At 47.1% G+C, this 5,660-nt stretch overlaps 2 non-coding genes across 2 annotated transcripts; both read left to right on the top strand.

Annotated features, from left to right (window-relative positions):
- The first annotated feature begins 1,031 nt into the window (after positions 1-1,031).
- On the top strand, positions 1,032-1,137 carry LOC136843058 (U6 spliceosomal RNA). The gene has a single exon (XR_010854418.1). It is a non-coding gene; the product is annotated as a U6 spliceosomal RNA (small nuclear RNA).
- A 1,513-nt stretch (positions 1,138-2,650) lies between these two features.
- LOC136843069 (5S ribosomal RNA) lies at positions 2,651-2,769 on the top strand. The gene has a single exon (XR_010854428.1). It is a non-coding gene; the product is annotated as a 5S ribosomal RNA (ribosomal RNA).
- The last annotated feature ends 2,891 nt before the right edge of the window (positions 2,770-5,660 follow it).

The following is a 5,660-nucleotide window of genomic DNA, read 5'->3' as shown; positions in this document are numbered from 1 at the left end:
AAGTGAATGCAATTCAAACGCATAGTGTTAGTGCTAGTGCCCCTAGTGTTGTGGAGGGGGCGTCAGATCGGCCCTATAATGCCTCTAGGCCTGGACCTCTGTCGAACTCCCAGGACCAGGGAGGGGGCTTGTCGAAAGCCGCATGAGGGTTACGGGGGCTTCCCACCGATCTGGCGTCCCTTCGGCAGGTCCTGATGACGCTACCCAGGCTGCCAGGGATCGTGCTCAGGCACGCATCCTGAAGGATTGCTTCTCGTCCTCCGACACGTCCTCCCTGCCTCGGGGTTGGAGCTCTCGGTTGGACTCTCGCCCTCTTAAGAGAAGCTTAGAGGAGAGGACGCTTCACGTCCTCTTCCTCTAGACGTTTGTACTCTTCCCCGAAAGTTGCGTGGATATTCCTCTGCAGAAGAGAATAAAGTGTTTTTCGAGTGATGACGCTACTCGACCCCCCTGTCGCGCTAAGGCAAGGGCTAGAGCTTCTTCCCCTGTGGAAGGAAGTATACGTCTCTCGCCCCTTTCCTTCTCTCAGGTTCAGCCCTTCTCCCGAGAGAGTTGCTTCTCCAACGCGTAAGATTTTGTTGGGTTTGCAACAACAGCTGGATGCTCTCATGAACCTTTCAAGATTCGAATCTGCCTGTTAAGAGGTACAGACTTTCACCTTCGTCTCCTGCTTCGTCTTCCTCGTCTGCTAGATGTTTTGGGGCTTCTCGTCTGTCGTCTAGAGAGACTGTTTAGTGGCTTCCTATTCGTCTTCCCCGATTTGAGGTGTTGGACTTTTCTCTTGTCTCGCGCCAGGAGCGCGTCTTGCTCTTCGTGCGCTTCTCACGCTTCACGCGCGCCTCACCTTGACGCTCGGCGCACGCCTGTAATTCTCTTCTAGTACTTGCCACGGAGCCTCTCGCGCGTCACGCCATGACGCTCCGCGCTCGCTTCACCGTATAGCTTCAAGTCTTGTGTTGACGCCGCTCCAGTTGTTCATCATGTCGCACTACTACCCGCTTCAACATCTGATGTCCTTCTTAATTTAGCCAGTACTTGCTTCGGCAGTACATATACTAAAATTGGAATGATACAGAGAAGATTAGCATGGCCCCTGCGCAAGGATGACACGCTAATCGTGAACCGTTCCACATTTTTTATGTTTACTATACGTACTCTAGTTGACGACTTTTTCGTTCGCGGGAGTTCCCGCTTACGTATCGGCGAATCGGAACTACTTTCACCACTCACTCAAGACCCGCCAGCTGCGGAAGAACATCCTCTTTCGTCACAGCCTTTGTATGAAGAGAAACTTCTTTCGTCTTCTTCTTCCTCTGATTATCAGACTCTGGCTTTTTTCTTAAGGATCTGTTTCCTGAGACTTTTCAACCTTCGGCTCCTCTCTCTCCACCTTCGCAGTTGTCTTTGTCTTAAGGGGAGCGTTTGATGAAAAAATCAGAAATCAAATTTTCTGGGATATTTTATATATGGCATCATACATATCCTGACTATCTTCTCAGAAAGTTTTATTTAAAAGTTCGCCACAGTTAGGAGTTAAAAATAAAACAGTAACCCTATCATAGTCAAAATTACATTTTTCGTATAATGTAATGATATTGTCAGTATATCGGTGGTAATTTCCTTTTAGCTATGAAATAATAATATCTAATGCGATCTATGGCAACCCTGTGGACATAGTACGCATCAGCGAAAGACAGGAATGCCGCAGGGCAGTCAGTGGCAGTCAGTCAGTAGCAGCTCAGAGCTTGACTAAGTAAGACGTCGCGCTGCCCAACCTGAGCCGTGTTTTGACACTCGCTTCATTTAGCTTCATTTAGCGAAGTTATATTACTTTGCAGGTCTATTTTTTGGCTTTTCAATATGTCATAAAAACATCAAACTGTGTAACAGCAAGCAAATAAATACACAGAGAAGCAAAAAATATCGTTTTTCTCAAAACTAAAGTTATCGACATTCAAACTGCATCTCCTTCATAACGATTGCACTGATCTCAATGATACAAAAAGTAAACGAAAGCTAAATATTTGCCTACAAACAAAGGGGCTTCCATGGGAAGCAACACGAGACCCGCACCACGAGAGAGAGTTTTTTCCCGAAGGAATGTCACTTCCAAGAGAGGTAGCAAGTGACTCCTTTCATCTCCAGACTCCCTTAGCAACCAGGCTTCATTTTGCACAAGCCTGGAAAGAGTGAGGGGCAGACGTTTGGTCCCTCCTACTGTTAGAGAGAGGTTACTTGATTCCCTTCCTGTCTCCTCCTCCTTTGTTTTTTGTTTCCCAACTGCCTTCCTGTCAAACAGAAAATTGTTTGACCTGCTCGAACAGATGTTCGAGAGGAGAGCAGTGGAACAGGTCTTGGACTCGGTGTTCCCTGGGATTTTACTACAGATTGTTTCTAGTCCCAAAACTTTCAGTAGGCTGGAGACCCGTCTTGGTCGTCAACAGGTCGAACAACTTGGTCCGGAAGGAAAAGTTCAAGATGGAGACCTCGCAGTCAATACTAGGAGCCCTTCATCCCGGGGATTGGGTGGTATCTTTGGATCTCCAAGATACTTATCTTCACGCCCCAATTCATCCACGTTCGATGAAGTATCTCAGGTTGTCTTGGGGGACTAGACGTACCAGTTCAGGGCTCTCTGCTTTGGACTCTGCACAACGGCCATACCACGTTGAAAACACAGCTTCTCGTCCGATCAGCGAAGTTAAGCAACGTTGGGTCTGGTCAGTACTTGGATGGGTGACCGCCTGGGAACACCAGATGCTGTTGGCGTCACATTTTGCTCGAGGGTGTTTACAACGTCTCATGAAAAACGTTGCGATGCAGTTGCACCTGTCGCACGTCAGGATCTCACTCTACTTGGACGACTGGTTGATTCGAGCGTCGTCGAAGCGAAGGTATCTGGAGGACCTTCAGTTGACTCTGCAACTCGTGAAGTCCCTGGGACTCCTGGTCTGTGGAGAAGTCACAGCTGATCCCCTCACTGTCCATTGTGTTTGGGAATTCAGATGTATTCAGCGGCTTTTATAGCGTCTCCGTCGCAAGAACGGCAACTTCTATGTACGAAAAAGTCTCGGCCTTCTTGGAAAAGGAAACATGCTAGGTGAGGGAAGGATTGAGTCTGCTGGGGACCATTTCCTCGCTGGAGAAGTTTGTTTTCTGGGGAGTCTGCATCTCAGGCCTCTTCAGTTCTTTCTGTTGGAGAACTGGCAAAGCAAGGAAGACTTGAAAGAGGAATTGAGAATTCTTCCTTATATAAAAGAGGATCTGTAGTGGTGGCTCGATCCAACGAAATTGCAGAAAGGGATCTCCCTCAAGCTTCTGAACCCCAACCTAGTGTTGTTTTTCCGACGGGTCGTCAACAGGTTGGGGGGCAACACTAGAGGGAGAGGAAGTGTTAGGAACCCGGAGAGAGGAACAGGTGTCCTGGCACATCAACTTCAAAGATTTGGCGGCTATCTTTTAGCTCTCCAATTCTTCGAGGTCCAAGTTTGCAATCGTGTAGTTCTAGCAAACGCGGACAATACTACTTGTTCCCTGTTCAGCCTTGCAAGAGAGATTATTCTTTGAGCCTATGCTCGCAACATTTCGATTCTCACAAGTTTTGTTGCAGGGGTCGAAAATGTTCGAGCAGACCTGCTCTGTTGGCGCCATCAACTCCTGCCGAAGGAATGGACCCTTCATCAGGAGGTTTGCCAAGATTTTTGGAAATTTTGGGGTCGCCATCTTGTGGATATTTTCACGACCTCAAGAATAGCGAGGCTCCCTCTATAAAGCTCATCTGTACTCGACCCGGGGGCAGTTGCGATAGATGCTCTTCCCTGGGATTGGACGGGAATAGATGTTTACGCCTTTTTCCCCGTTCTAAATTCTGGGAGAAGTCATACGCAAGTTCGCGGCCTCACAAGGGACGAGGATGACTCTCATCCCCACGTTTTGGCCTTCGAACCACTGGTTCTCGGAGTTTCTCTTCTGGTTGGTAGACGTTCCGAGGACCCTTCCTATGAGAGCAGACCTGCTCATACAAACCCACTTCACGAGATATCTTTGAATCTCCCGCTCTGAACCTGACTGCTTTCAGACTATCGAAACTTGGTCAGAGCGAAGGGGTTTTTCTGGCCAGGTGGCACGGGCCATCGCTAGAGCCAGAAGTTCTTCATCTAAAGGATATATCTAGCGAAGTGAGCAACCTTCAAAGGTTGGTGTAGAAAGAAGGGCTTTTCCTCTTCCTCTATCACTGTGAGCCAGGTTGCGGATTTTCTCCTTTACTTAAGAGAAAAACTCGATATAGCAGTTCCGACTATCAAGTGTTATCGGAGCATGCTTTCGATTGTATTCAGACACAGAGGATTAGATTTGTCTGACAATAAGGACCTCCACGATCTTACGAGCTCTTTCAAGACGTCCAAGGTTCCTCAGCTAATTCCCCTGCTTGGAACTTGGACGTAGTGCTCAAGTTTTTGATGTTTAGTCCTTTTGAGCCTCTCCACTCTGCATCTCTTAAGGATGTTACTCAAAACGGCATTCCTCACAGCTCTGGCGGCGGCGAAGAGTGAGCGAAGTTCGAGGCCGTCATGTGGGCTTCAAGGAACACAATGCTGTCTATTCTTTAAGCCCTAAGTTCTTGGCTAAGAATGATAGGTCTTCTAACCCTTGGCCTAGACACTTTGAAATTAAAGGTTTAGCAGACCTTATTGGACAGGAACCTGAGGGAGTTCTATGTCCAGTTAGAGCTCTCAAGTACTACCTTAAAAGAACACAGGACACTCGTGGTCCCTTGGATATTTTATGGTGTTCTGTGAGGCAACCAGTTAAACCTATGTCGAAGAATGCACTGGCATTCTTCATTAGGGACGTCATTAAGGACGCACACTCTAGTTGTGATGACTCCAACTTCAAGTTGTTGAGAGTTAACGCTCACGAGGTGAGGGCAGTTGCTACCTCCATGGCGTTCAAGAAAAATATGGTACTCAGTGACATTCTTAGTGCCACATTTTGGCGAAGTCAATTCGGTGTTTGCCTCACACTCTTGGCAAGATGTTTAGGTAGCATACGAAAATTGCTTTTCGCTGGGACCATACATTGCTGCTTCAGCAACCTTGGGGACAGGGGTAACTCTGATCCTATCCCCTTTTAATTGTGTTTTTATGGTTGTTGGGTCGACTACTGGAGGCAGTCTTCCCAATCCTTTGCAAACTAACGCTTTAGGTGTTGGTTAGGTGGTTAGTAATGCTCTTTTGTCCTCTTTGTATGGTCTATGATCTAGTCACATTGTGGTCACGCCCCGTTGACAGATCATCTAGAAGTCGCCAGCTATATAGGTCACTACCTCGCTGGGGTCTCTAGTAAAGCAGAAGCAGACTAGAGTGACAGTAACCACTCAGTCAGCTACGCTATCAGATAAGGAACCAAAATAATTTTACCAATAATTGGTTTTTCCCTAATTCTTGGCTGTCTCTACCCCCCTCCAAAGGTGGTATTCAGCTATATATATATCTGGCAGGTAAGTCTCATGAACAAAATGATATTTTAATGATAAAATAAAGTTTGTTCATACTTACCTGGCAGATATATATATTCATATTGCCCTCCCTCCTCCCCTCAGGAGTCAGTGGCGTTAGAAAATCTGAATAGAAAATGGGAATGGTTCCTGATACCCGCCT

Source organism: Macrobrachium rosenbergii, chromosome 10 (genome assembly GCF_040412425.1).
Source record: "Macrobrachium rosenbergii isolate ZJJX-2024 chromosome 10, ASM4041242v1, whole genome shotgun sequence".
Taxonomy (NCBI): domain Eukaryota; kingdom Metazoa; phylum Arthropoda; class Malacostraca; order Decapoda; family Palaemonidae; genus Macrobrachium; species Macrobrachium rosenbergii.
Note: the sequence above shows the minus strand (reverse complement) of the source record. Positions and strands in the feature narration are given on the sequence as shown.